Source organism: Topomyia yanbarensis, chromosome 3, assembly GCF_030247195.1.
Source record: "Topomyia yanbarensis strain Yona2022 chromosome 3, ASM3024719v1, whole genome shotgun sequence".
Lineage (NCBI taxonomy): Eukaryota > Metazoa > Arthropoda > Insecta > Diptera > Culicidae > Topomyia > Topomyia yanbarensis.
This window is the reverse complement of record NC_080672.1, coordinates 204,700,416-204,715,659: the sequence shown is the minus strand read 5'-3', so window position 1 is coordinate 204,715,659 and position 15,244 is coordinate 204,700,416. Positions and strand designations below refer to the sequence as shown.

General features: G+C 33.8%; 1 protein-coding gene across 1 annotated transcript in view; it reads right to left on the bottom strand.

The window, feature by feature from the left end:
- Nucleotides 1–15,244, bottom strand: part of LOC131687075 (neurogenic locus protein delta) — a 419,636-nt gene that overhangs the window by 378,787 nt on the left and 25,605 nt on the right. The gene's annotated exons all lie outside the window — the stretch shown is intronic.

Here is a 15,244-nt window from a genome sequence, read left to right as displayed (position 1 = left end):
GATTTTCGTGACGTTACAACGCAATAAGATATCGCTTTTCTGCGAAAGGAGCGTTGTAACGTCACGAAAGTTAAAAGATGCTTTATACGAAACAAAACAATAAAAAATATATTTAATGACACCTAGTTATTCGTATGCTATTTAGAAATACATCATAGAAGATTTGTTCTTGATAAAAAATCTTATAGAGCAGATATTTTGACTTTTTTATAAATACGTTGAAAGTTCTAATTAGTGACGCGTTGTAACGTCACGTTACATTATCGATCATAAAACAATCCTCTTCCAGTATATTCAGTTTATGTTTATTAAATCTTTAGTAAAATTTTGTCAGCTTTCCGAACCTGTAATAAGTTTTGATGCAGGCGTTCATTTGATAAATTTATAACATATTTATGAAATGAAGAATCGTCAAATCGTTGTAACGTCACGAAAGAATGTGTCTATTGGCAGTTTTCTTTAAAGAACGGTAATTTTGGAGCAGACTCGTGCATGTATTGCATTAAAAAACATAGGCAAGCAAACATTTTTTGACGTTCACGTAATTTCACTTCCTCTAGGGGTCCAAAATTGGTTGGTTACCCTACATAATAACCAACAGCCAAAAAACATTTAAAGTTTTGCAAAGGGCCAAAAGTAAACGGCCAATGAATATACAGTGAAAGTAATGGGCCAATAATCTTTTTACATTTCGTACAAAAGCAATGTATAGGATTCGCTCAAACTTTGAAAACTTTTTCCGAGGCCCGGAGGGCCGAGTTTCATATACCAATCGACTCAGCTCGACAAATTGAGACAATGTGTGTATGTGTGTGTATGTATCTATGTACAAAATGTCATGTAATTATCTCAGCAATGGCTGAACCGATCTAAATGAAACTAGTTTCAAATGAAAGACCTAACGTGACCATTTGACACTATTATTTTTGATTTTCGATATGTTGTTTACTTTCCGAGATATGGGTGATTTTGTCAAAACAAAACGCGTTTTAAGAAAATAACCTTCGAACAAGGCCACCACATCGATAAAAGTAGAAAGCTTATGAAAATACCTTTTTAACAAGCTATAGATTGTCAAAATCCTTTGACGAGCGGCGAAGATATTAAACATTTTGTATTTTTATTCCTCGCTTACAAATTTTCACTATCTAAAAATGAGACCGATTTTGAATATCGGGGTATGGAAATGCATCTACGTAATTTAAGGAATTCGTTTCTTAAAAAGTTTTGTGAAGTACCTCAAAAATATATAAATTATTTCTCGAAAATTGATATGTAAGTTTTCTTCAAAGACAAAATAATGTGTAAGTTGACCTCAGAGTGAATTTTTTTCTAGAGTTTATGTAAAGAATCAAATGTATCGCATAATATACCTATAAGTATAAGGTCGCGGCACTAAACATCATTTGCCATTTCTCACACGCCGCTCCGTTCTCTCTCTCTCTCTCTCTCTCTCTCTCTCTCTCTCTCTCTCTCTCTTCACTATCTTTCTCCCTTACTTCGTGTTCGTGATAACTATCACGATTCGCATCTTTCTTGTTGTTTCTCTATTCATTTCTAAGTTGTGTGATAAGATCTTCTGATAAACTGAAATATTTATTAATGTCCTGTAAATAAAATATTTGTAGTCCTGAGAAAATTTGCAAAATGTTTGTATTGTGCGAAAACTGTAACGGTTTTCAAATGTTCACACCATCATGATGAAAGGTGTATCTTTCCGAAACGTTGAACTATGGATAGGCAGGCGACCAAAAATCGAAAACTACATCAACTCAAATTCAATTCAGTTCTATTCATAGTTTTTATATACACTATAATTGAAGAAATTCATGGCTATCTAGAAAAATATTTAACTTAACTGGGTAATATGGATGTTTGAATATGAAAATTGCGTTATTTAAACTTTCCGTATCTGAATTGAATTTTAAATGAATCATATGCTCAAATATGTCATGTGAAAAGTAAGAACATCTTTTTTTGTGATGTATTATTGAAAATATATATTCACTAGCTGACCCGGCAGACGTTGTCGTGCCTATAATTATTTACTGGAAAATTCAACGAAAGCAATAATGGCAATGCTTGTGGATCAAATTTCTATTTATATAAAGTCCAGTTAGGTTGTGATATACTAATGATTCCAACTATAAAACCTGTTACGAAAAATTCTGTAATATACGTTATGATAAACATCGTTTTTGTTTGTGCCTCTCTCTATGTGCAGTAACAATACTGATGCTTTTCCAATGTGTGAGCAGGGCCGTGGGAGAATCGACAATACCCCAAACTTATGCCGAAGCTTTTTAATGACTTATTTTCATTATCAAAGACTCGACTTGAGTTGGAATTTCAATCCGTTTTAACCATGGGAATTCGTGGAATCAAAACATCGCCCCTTTCATACCCTCCTTTATGAGTAGTGCCTTCATACACGTTATTCATCAACTCCTTCACCACTCTACCTTTTAAATGCATGAAATCAAGTAAAATCATAAAGTAGAACTTTTTAACAAAAAGGACCGTCGCGGAAAGAACTGAAACTGAAACTGAAAACAATCCTAAACTAAAAATGCGCAATTGTACTAATAGGTGGATGAAAAAATTTCAATTTTGATTTTTATGTGAAAGAACCTTCCACAGAAAATAACCAACAAAATAACGCAAAAATTAAAGAAATCCGTCATCTCGTTCTTAAGTTATGCGATGGGGCACGGAAACCATTTCATTTTTATATAGAGAGATATCCAGTGAAAGGTGCATATATGAGAAAAAACAATTGCACTAATAGGTGGATTAGAAAAAAATCAATATTTGATTTTTATGTCAAAGGACCTTCCACAGCAAATAACCAAAAAAATAACGCAAAAATCGAAGAAATCCGTCATGTCCTTCTTAAGTTATGCGATGCCACACGGAAACCATTTCATTTTTATATATAGAAATATCCAGTAAAAGGTGCATATATGAGAAAAACACAATTGCACTAATAGGTGGATAAGAAAAATTTCAATATTTGATTTTTATGTCAAAGAACCTTATATGGAAAATAACCAACAAAATAACGCAAGAATCGAAGAAATCTGTCATGTCGTTCTTGAGTTATGCGATGACACACGGAAACCATTTCATTTTTATATATAGAGATATCCAGCAAAAGGTGCATATATGAGAAAATCACAATTGCACTAATAGGTAGATCAAAAAATTTCAATATTTGATTTTTATGTGAAAGAACCTTCCACAGAAAATAACCAACAAAATAACACATGAATTGAAGAAATCCGTCATGTCGTTCTTGAGTTATGCGATGACACACGGCAACCATTTCATTTTTATATATAGACATAGAGATCCAGTAAAAGGTGCATATATGAGAAAAACACAATTGCACTAATAGGTGGATTAGAAAAATTTCAATATTTGATTTTTATGTCAAAGAACCTTCCAACAAAATAACGCAAAAATCGAAGAAATCCGTCATGTCGTTCTTGAGTTATGCGATGGCACACGGAAAGCATTTCATTTTTATACAGAGAGATATCCAGTAAAAGGTGCATATATGAGCAAATCACAATTGCACTAAATGGTGGATTAGAAAAAAAAATCTTTCTTTTTTATGTCAAAGTCAATGTCAAAGAACCTTCCACAGAAAATAACCAACAAAATAATGCAAAAAGCAAAGAAATCCGTCATCTCGTTCTTGAGTTATGTGATGACACACGGAAACCGTTTCATTTTTATATATAGAGATATCCAGCAAAAGGTGCATATATGAGAAAAACACAATTGCACTAATAGGTGGATTAGGAAAATTTCAATATTTGATTTTATGTCAAAGAACCTACCACAGAAAATTACCAACAAAATAATGCAAAAATCAAAGAAATGCGTCATCTCGTTCTTGAGTTATGCGATGACACACGGAAACCATTTCATTTTTATATATAGACATAGAGATCCAGTAAAAGGTGCATATATGAGAAAAACACAATTGCACTAATAGGTGGATTAGAAAAATTTCAATATTTGATTTTTATGTCAAAGAACCTTCCAACAAAATAACGCAAAAATCGAAGAAATCCGTCATGTCGTTCTTGAGTTATGCGATGACACACGGAATCATTTCATTTTTGTATATAGAGATATCCAGTAGAAGGTGCATATATGAGAAAAACACAATTGTACTAATAGGTGGATTAGAAAAATTTCAATACTTGATTTTATGTCAAAGAACCATCCAACAAAATAGCCTAAAAATAAAAGAAATCCGTCATCTCGTTCTTGAGTTATGCGATGACACACGGAACCATTTTATTTTTGTATATATCCAGTAAAAGGTGTATATATGAGAAAAACACAATTGGACTAATAGGTGGATTAGAAAAATTTCAATATTTGATTTTTATGTCAAAGAACCTTCCACAGAAAATAACCAACAAAATAACGAAAAATCGAAGAAATCCGTCATGTCGTTCTTAAGTTATGCGATGACACACGGAAACCATTTCATTTTCATATATAGAGATATCCAGTAAAAGGTGCATATATGAGAAAAACACAATTGCACTAATAGGTGGATTAGAAAAATTTCAATATTTGATTTTTATGTCAAAGAACCTTTCACAGAAAATTACCAACAAAATAATGCAAAAATCAAAGAAATCCGTCATCTCGTTCTTGAGTTATGCGATGACACACGGAAACCATTTCATTTTTATATATAGAGATATCCAGCAAAAGGTGCATATATGAGAAAAACACAATTGCACTAATAGGTGGATTAAGAATGTTTCAATATTTGATTCTTATGTCAAAGAACCTTCCACAGAAAATAACCAACAAAACAATGCAAAAATCAAAGAAATCCGCATCTCGTTCTTGAGTTATGCGATGACACACGGAAACCATTTCATTTTTATATATAGAGATAGAGATATCCAGCAAAAGGTGCATATATGAGAAAAACACAATTGCATTAATAGCAGAATTAGGAAAATTCAATATTTGATTTTTATGTCAAAGAACCTTCCACAGAAAATAACCAACAAAATTATGCAACAATCAACGAAATCCGTCATCTCGTTCTTGAGTTATGCGATGATACACAGAAACCATTTCATTTTTATGTATAGAGATTGTATTGGTATGATCTTTTATGAAGAATAACGGATCAAAGTCTACAAATATCCACGAATTAGCTCCGGGAAAAGAAGTCTCCCAAAGATTTGCAAAATGTGAAAAATTCATGCTGTGAAGAAATGTCATTTTGGAGTTTATGTCAATGTATAAAACATCCATTGGCAGTTATCTTCCAAGAACAGTAATTTTGGAGCAGACTGGTGCATGTACTGCATTATAAACATAGGCAAGCAAACATTTTTTGACGTTCACGTAATTTCACTTCCTCTAGGGGACCAAAATTGGTTGGTTACCCTACATAATAACCAACAGCCAAAAAACATTTGAAGTTTTGCAAAGGGCCAAAAGTAAACGGCCAATGAATATACAGCGAAAGTAATGGGCCAATAATCTTTTTACATTTCTTACAAAAGAAATGAATAGGATTCGCTCAAACTTTGAAAACTTTTTCCGAGGCCCGGAGGGCCGAGTTTCATATACCAATCAACTAAGCTCGACAAATTGAGTCAATGTGTGTTTGTGTGTGTATGTATCTATGTACAAAATGTCATGTAATTATCTCAGCTATGGCTGAACCGATCTTAAGGTTGCACAGAGAATGCGCAAAATTCGCAAACGAAAAAAGCAGTTTTTTCTACACCGTATGTCAGATCTTCATAAAAATCAATCAGCGTATGTAGAATGTTGTTACAGTACTGCTGATTGATTTTTATGAAGATCTGACATACGGTGTGGAAAAAACTGCTTTTTTCGTTTGCGAATTTTGCGCATTTTCTGTGCAACCTTAATGAAACTAGTTTCAAATGAAAGGCCTAACGTCAAACGTGACCATTTAACACTATTATTTTTGATTTTCGATATGTTGTTTACTTTACGAGATATGGGTGATTTTGTCAAAACAAAACGCGTTTTAAGCGAATAACCTTTGAACAAGGCCACCGATAGAAATGGAAAGCTTATGAAAATACCTTTCTAACAAGCTATAGATTGTCAAAATCCGTTCACGAGCGGCGAAGATATTAAACATTTTGTATTTTTATTCCTCGCTTACCAATTTTCACTATCTACAAATGAGACCGTTACATACATAATATTGCTTTACTGGTGTTTTTGGGGCTAAACTAAACCGATTTTAAATATCGGGGGAATTATTTCTCGAAAATTAATATGTAAGTTTTCTTAAAAGACAAAATAATGTGTAAGTTGACCTCAGAGTGAATTTTTTTCTAGAGTTTATGTATTTATCCCTTGAATAAGGCGTTGCGTTGAACCGTAAGGTAGATGTTGGAGGGTATATTAATTCATAGATCACCAAGTAATCAACCTAGTAGTGAGATAAAAGATTTCTCATCTAATTATACTCGTAGCATAACAGATAGCAACAGTATTTTTGAATCCCAAATTCTAGTGAAAATTTGGCTTCTTTCGCAAGATTTAAGTTATACAGATCATGGAGCAAAAATTACTTGTGACGTTATTTACAATAAGGGTGTAAAGAATCAAATTATCGCATAATATACCAATAAGTATAAGGTCACGGCACTAAACATCATTTGACATTTCTCACACGCCGCCCCGTTCTCTCTCTCTCTCTCTCTCTCTCTCTCTCTCTTCACTATCTTTCTCCCTTCCTTCGTGTTCGTGATAACTATCACGAATCGCATCTTTCCTGTTGTTTCTCTATCCATTTCTAAGTTGTGTGATAAGATCTTCTGATAAACTGAAATATTTATTAATGTCCTGTAAATAAAATCTTTGTAGTCCTGAGAAAATTTGCAAAATGTTTGTATTGTGCGAAAACTATAACTGTTTTCAAATGTTCACACCATTATGATGAAAGGTGTATCTTTCCGAAACGTTGAACTATGGATAGGCAGGCGACCAAAAATCGAAAACTATATCAACTCAAATTCAATTCAGTTCTATTCATAGTTTTTATATACACTATAATTGAAGAAATTCATGGCTATCTAGAAAAATATTTAACTTAAAGGCGCAAACCATTTTTTTTTCAAATTTTGTGAAAATTGTCTCACAGCTTTAATACGTTACTATGATAATTTTGAGATAGTTTTCGCAATGTTGTTTTAAAACAACATTGTGCATTTAAGGGTTAAAACTTCCGTATCTGAATTGAGTTTTAAATGAATCATATGCTCAAATATGTCATGTGAAAAGTAAGAACATCTTTTTTGTGATGTATTATTGAAAATATATATTAATTGTATTGGTACGATCTTTTATGAAGAATAACGGATCAAAGTCTACAAATATCCACGAATTAGCTCCGGGGAAAGAAGTCTCCCAAAGATTTCACTCTCGATGGAGGATCCAAGTACAATGTGTCTTCTAACTTATTGTTGTCCGTTTTTGCTCTATACTAATACTATACTAGCTGGCTACATTTTTGCCATACACATTGCTGTGTAACAACAAATGAACCCGAATGTACCCTTTTCATGACCAATGTAACTAAAAACATATTTATTTGCAGAAAATTAAGACTTGTAATGTTAAGTATGTCTATCTATCAAGAGCAGTATTATGTCAAGTGACACTTTCATTGGCCGCTTGCGTTTCCAACAAATTAAATACTTATCCTGAAAATTAGAACCATTTCTTTTTCGAAGTATTGGCTTGTATAGCACTCATTTATCCATATTTCCAGAACGAAAATTCCGAACGAAATAATATACAAGCTACAAGGATGACTGAAAAGAGATTGCATTATAATCAACTGAATGGTGCTATCGACATAGCATAGCTTCGCACTATTTACGTCAATGCAAATAAAAACTTTGAAATGTCAACCTTTCCCATTCACAAATTTCTCCGTCTGTCGCTCTCTGTTTAAAGGGTTTGAAAGCACATGTGACCTTGTCTTACTTTACTATCCAATATGGGCCCATATTATTGGCTCGAATCAAAACTCGTCGAAATGTCAATTGACGATAGGTTCATCCGGAGTGTTCATTTGTGTTTACATTTTGCTAGCGTTGCCAATTTTATTTTGTGTCCACCACCCAATGTGGCTACGCCACATCGCTTTTGCGCGTGCTGTTCTACGGATAACCCCTACGTTTGAGTAAGCCGGGCAAACGAGTGGATCACAGGTTCGCTTGCTTCCGACGGCGGGTCGATAGCCACCTCGCCCGGCGGATCCTCAGCGGCTTTACGCCGCTTCGGTTCCTAGGCCTCGGTTATGCGGCTAAGCAGCATTGAAATGGTTAATTTAATCTGGAAATAATTTTCTGGCAACGCTCCAGCACCCCGTTGAATTCTCACGATTTCACCACTTGGGCGCCAGGTTGACGATATGAAATGAACTTTATTTACTTTCGTCAAGTTTTGATTCGAGCCAACAACATCAAGTCATCCAATATTGAATTCCAAAACAAATTGAACGTACCAGGTTCCTTATAACTAATTAAGGTCCATCAATAAAGTAGAAACACCAGATAATCTTAAACGACACCGATAAGAAAAGAACAACGAAAATGAAAAGGTGACAACAAAAAAGAATGAAAACTTTAGAAAGTTCATTGCATACTAATTATCCATTTTTCAGATTTTCAAAAACAATTCATAACTTTCTAATATAATAGATCTCAAATTCGTACAATCCAGTTTATTCACTTACTTTATTCAAAAACGATTTTTAATTTCATTCTAAATAGTCAACTTTTTCAGTTTCTTTATTTCATGGATTTTATTCAGCTTGTTTATTTTATTCATTTTGAACATTTGACTAATTTTAAGTATGTGATCATTTGCATTGCATTTTTATTAATTTTTTTTTTCATTCAGCATTCTTTTTATTCATTTTGTTCATTTGGATTCATTTAATCTATTTTATTCGTTTTATTCTTAGGATTCACTCTGATCAGCTTATTTTTTTCGTACTTTTTATTCATATAATTTATTTAGCTTATTTTATTCATTGTTTTCCTTCTATGCATTCTATTCGGTTTTTCCAGTTTATAAATGTTTTCAGTTTCTACATTTTAATAATTTAATCAATTATTTATTTTACACAATTTATTTTTTTCTATTATTTTATAACTTTTTAACATCGCTTAATTTTTCATTTCAATCATTTCATTTTCTTTTTATTCATTTTTTCAATTCTATTCGTTTTGTTTATTTGATTAGTTTGTTCTATTTATTCATGTTATTCAATTCTTTTTTTATTACTTTTATCCTTTTCATTCATTCCAATCATTTTATTTATTTTATCCATTTCATTAATTTGATTCATTGTACTCACTGGATTCATTAAATTCATTCTATTCATTTTATTCATTTGATTCATTTGATTCATATGATTCTTTTGATTCGTTTAATTCATTTGATTCAATTGATTAATTGGATTATTTTGATTCATTTCATTCATTTTGCTCATTTCTTTAATTTTATTCATTTATTCATGGCTGATTAGCCATTCCACTTATTTATTTCATTCAATTTGTTAGTTGGAGTCAATTTAATTTGTTCAAATAATTTTACAACTATTTTTAAAGATTGCTTAATTTTTCATTTAATGAGCTAATCTATTTATTTCATTCAATTTGATTTATATATTTTATTAACATGATTTATATTATTCATTGTACTGATTTAATGAATTTGAAAACATTTTGTTTTTTTGCCTTATTTTTTTATTTTGTTCTTTTTCTTGATTTTCTATATTTTATTCAGTTTATTCGAGGTTTTATTCGTGCAAGGCTAGAAACTGCAAACTAATGAACGAGTTCTGAAAACTAATGAATGATCCAACCAGTGCTGGGAAAATCATCAAAGATCATCAGTGACAATTATCACTGCTGATCATGCTGTACTATGATCACAACCATAAAAACCTGTTTTAATTCACCTAGCGGTGCAACTGTGCCTTTCTCATTTCTCTATGGCACGGAGGCTTTTTATGTTCAACATAATTGTGGAAATGTCCATTACATTCTTAGTACACTTTGCACTTATACACAATGGCATGCCAGCCACGAACTTGATGAGCTACGTGTCGACGGTGAAACACTTGAAACAAAAAAATATCATACTCCATTAGCCTAATCAGCATTAGATCAATGTTATCTGCTTGCTAACTCATTTTGTCATGCGGGGGTGGGTATGTGAGGAGGGCGAAAGTCCCATGAACAAACGACTCCCCAGCTTAAATTGGTATGCTTTGTGATATAGTGGTGGTTTAAAGATGATGGGGTTGAAAGGGAGGGGTATGAGGGCTGGATGGGGTGGTGGTCTGAGGGGTGATTTAAGGAGATTTTTAAAGGAGGGGAGTGAACAGTAGAGGGGGGTGTAACCCCTCTCCGTAAACCATCAACTACGCCCCTGTTAAAATCCAGAAACCTTATGAGAGTCGAAAAAAAATTAGGTTGACGTTTTTCAGAGTGATTGCATAACCTTTCTATATGAGAAAGGCAAAAATGTGCCAAAATCCAAAAAAGTGAATTGTCGTCAAATTTATTATCGAGTTTGCATCAAATCTCGACGTTTCATGCACCTTGAACACATTTAGCATCAAAAATAAAAAATCTATTTTTAATTTTTCCTATAGTTTATATGAGTTATTTCTGTGTGGCCGCACTCTGAAACCCGTAATTCCGGAACCAGAATTCCGATCGATCCAAAATTCAATAGCAGCCGATGGGAAGGTTGCACCTTTCATTTGAGACTAAGTTTGGACAAATCGATTCAGCCATCTCTGAGAAAAATGAGTGACATTATTTGACACATACGCACATACATACACACACATACACACACATACATACACACATACACACACACATACAGACTTTTTCCGATCTCGACGAACTGAGTCGAATGGGATATGACACTCGGCCCTCCGGGCCGGGATTAGGTTGACGTTTTTCAGAGTGATTGCATAACCTTTCTATATGAGAAAGGCAAAAATCACTAGTGATTTTCTCTTCAGCGATAATGTGCTAGCATTTGCTAGCACATTGTCCCAATATCACCGCCTGTGATCACGGCCTGAATATGATTTTTTTGGATCAGGATAATGATGTTGAGAAAATCAGGTACGATAGAAAAGATGCAAAATCGGGGTTGATGATATAATACATGATTATCGTAAGAAACTCCTTATGATGATGATTTAGCCAAATGATTTTGGGAGTTAGAGTGACCCAACAAACATGTAGGGATGCACAATAATCGAAATTCTAACGTTTTCAACTTTTTGGAAAAGTGTTTTATATTGAAGGACAAGTTGAGAGCTGTTGAAAATCAATAGTTTTGGATATTTTCAATGCATAGGGGGGTCCACCGATGTGTCAAAATGGAATTTTCAACTTTTTGAGAAAGCGTTTTATATTGAAGGGCAAGTTGAGGGCTATTGAAAATCAATAGTTTTGGACATTTTTAATGGGGGTCCGTCGATGTGTCAAAATGGAATTTTTTTCAACTTTTTGGGAAAGTGTTTTATATTGAAGGGCTGTTGAAAATCAATAGTTTTGGATATTTTCAATGCACCCCCCTGTCCGCTGATGCACCAAAATATTTTTTTTTTTCAACTTTTTGGTAAAGTGTTTTATATTAAAGAGCAAGTTGAGGGCTGGTGTAAATCAATAGTTTTGGACATTTTAAGTGCACAGGGAGGTCCGCCGATGTATCAAAATGGATTTTTTTCAACTTTTTGAAAAAGTATTTTATATTGAAGGCCAAGTTGAGGGCTGTTGAAAATCAATAGTTTTGGATATTTAGGGGGGTCCGCCGATGCATCAAAATGGATTTTTTTCAATTTTTTGGGAAAGTGTTTTATATTGAAGGGAAAGTTGGGGGCTGTTGAAAATCAATAGTTTTTGACATTTTCAATGCACGATGGGTCCGCCGATACATCAAAATGGAATTTTTTTCAACTTTTTGGGAAAGTTTTTTTATATTCACGGGCAAGTTGAAGGCTGTTGAAAATCAATAGTTTTGGACATTTAAATGCAGAGGGGGATCCGTCGATGTGTCAAAATGGATTTTTTTTTTCAACTTTTTGGGAAAGTGTTCTATATTGAAGGAAAAATTGTTGGTAGTTGAAAATCAATAGTTTTGGACTTTTTCAATGTATAGGGGATCCGCCGATGTGTCCAAATGGATTTTTTTTTCAATTTATTGAAGAGAAATTTGTTAGTAGTTGAAAATCATGGACATTTTCAATACACAGGGGGTCCACCGATGTGTCAAAATGGAAATTGTTTCAACTTTTTAGGAAAGTGTTATTTCTTTTTTTATAAATATGAAGCTGATAAAATTGGGGGTTAACAAAATCGGCGGCTGATAGAATCGGGTCTTTTCTGTGTCTACAATAATTTAAAGCGGAAGATTCCATAATCCATTTTTTTATTTTTCGAGCCATTCAAATTTGTTCAATGTGTTATTTAGAAAAGTAAATACAGCGAAGACCCGATTTTACCAGCTCCCGATTTTGTCAGCTTTTTGATCCGATTTTGTCAGCCTCATACGAAATTATGTTTGATGGGCTCCAGCACACCAACCGAGTCAAATTACAGTAAATCCTTTCTCGAGCATATTTTTCTTGCTTTAAAGATGCACAATATGAAAAAATCAATGTATTTAAAACTCTTTTATGTAATACCTCGCCCCTCCTCCTAAGGAAAAATTTATACCATATAATCAGAAAAGGTTTGGTGGCTACGTCTAGGGACTATAAAAAATATTTTAACAGCTTCAGTCTATTAAAAAGAGAGAAAAAATATGTCCTAATTTTGTCATTTTTTGGATTATTCCGCGCAAAGTGACAAAAAAACGAAACTTGAAATCGACCGGATTAGAACCAAGTTTGAAGAAATTGTTAATCTAGAGCCAATATATAATATCCTAAATTATTGCGTCGATTGAGCCACCCCTTGGGATATTGATGACATTCTTCTCAGGATTCTATTTGGATCCTTTTCAGTATTCTGATCGGATTCCAATTGAAGCTATCTCATAATTTCGATTGAATCTTTATCCGTATTTCTTCGTTTTCTTGCTCTGAATTTTGATGCAGGATTCAGGCCCGTAGCCAGGATTTTGTTTCGAGAGGGGCTTGAAAATTATTGCATAAATGTATAAATTCTGATGACTTGAGATAGTCACAGTAAACTGAATGTAATTATGAAATGTTCTTAGTGAAAACAATTCCATAACTAAGACAATAGACACTAAAAACCCTAAAAATATGTTGTCTGTTACAAGAAAAGCTATAGTGCATCGACGAATTAAATTTGATTATTATTAGTTTATAAGTTAGAAATTTCTCTCAAGATTCATCAAGAGATCAAAGTATTTAGGGCTGATTGAAAATGCTACGCATTCTAGACTACACGTTTACAAGGTGTAGAAGACGCTAAATTGGAATGAGTACAAATATATCCAAAAACCCGCCTAACGAAACTTTACACGCATTTGCTAAACAGGAGAACGAAACCAACGTCAAGGTTGTCTCCACGGATAGGAATATATCAGTGTGAAATCCAAGTTTATCGTTGCAAAGAATGTCCGAACAAAGTGAACTTCAACTCCTATTTTTATGATCAGGCTACTATTACTAGTTCTGTGACTTCATCCGAAGTATGCGTTAACTCAACTTTATGAAATTTCTGTTTAAATGATACTGATCATGTCGTAATTATAATCCTGAAAAAAACACATGTTTTTGCCTTTCTCATATAGAAAGGTTATGCAATCACTCTGAAAAACGTCAACCTAATCCCGGCCCGGAGGGCCGAGCGTCATATCCCATTCGACTCAGTTCGTCGAGATCGGAAAAAGTCTGTATGTTTGTGTATGTGTGTATGTATGTGTGTATGTGTGTATGTGTGTATATGTGTTTGTATGTGTGTGTATGTGTGTGTATGTGTGTATGTATGTGCGTATGTGTCAAATAATGTCACTCATTTTTCTCAGAGATGGCTGGACCGATTTACCCAAACTTAGTCTCAAATGAAAGGTGCAACCTTCCCATCGGCTGCTATTGAATTTTGGATCGATCGAAATTCTGGTTCCGGAATTACGGGTTTCAGAGTGCGGCCACACAGAAATTTCTCATATAAACTATAGGAAAAATTAAAAATAGAATTTTTATTTTTAATGCTAAATGTGTTTAAGGTGCATGAAACGTCGAGATTAGATGCAAACTCGAAAAAAAAATTGACGACAATTAACTGTTTTGGATTTTGGCACATTTTTGCCTTTCTCATATAGAAAGGTTATGCAATCACTCTGAAAAACGTCAACCTAATCCCGGCCCGGAGGGCCGAGTGTCATATTCCATTCGACTCAGTTCGTCGAGATCGGAAAAAGTCTGTATGTGTATGTATGTATGTGTGTGTATGTATGTGCGTATGTGTCAAATAAAGTCACTCATTTTTCTCAGAGATGGCTGGACCGATTTGCCCAAACTTAGTCTCAAATGAAAGGTGCAACCTTCCCATCGGTTGCTATTGAATTTTGGATCGATCGAAATTCTGGTTCCGGAATTACGGGTTTCAGAGTGCGGCCACACAGAAATTTCTCATATAAACTATAGGAAAAATTAAAAATAGAATTTTTATTTTTAACGCTAAATGTGTTCAAGGTTCATGAAACGTCGAGATTTGATGCAAACTCGAAAAAAAATTTGACGACAATTCACTTTTTTGGATTTTGGCACATTTTTGCCTTTCTCATATAGAAAGGTTATGCAATCACTCTGAAAACGTCAACCTAATCCCGGCCAAATTTTTTTTTCGACTCGCATAAGGTTTCTGGATTTAACAGGGGCGTAGTTGATGGTTTACGGAGAGGGGTTACGCCCCCCTCTACTGTTCACTCCCCTCCTTTAAAAATCTCCTTAAATCACCCCTCAGACCACCACCCCATCCAGCCCTCATACCCCTCCCTTTCAACCCCATCATCTTTAAACCACCATTATATCACAAAGCATACCAATTTAAGCTGGGGAGTCGTTCGTTCATGGGACTTTTGCCCTCCTCACATACCCACCCCCGCATGACAAAATGAGTTAGCAAGCAGATAACATTGATCTAATGCTGATTAGGCTAATGAAGTATGATATTTTTTTGTTTCAAGT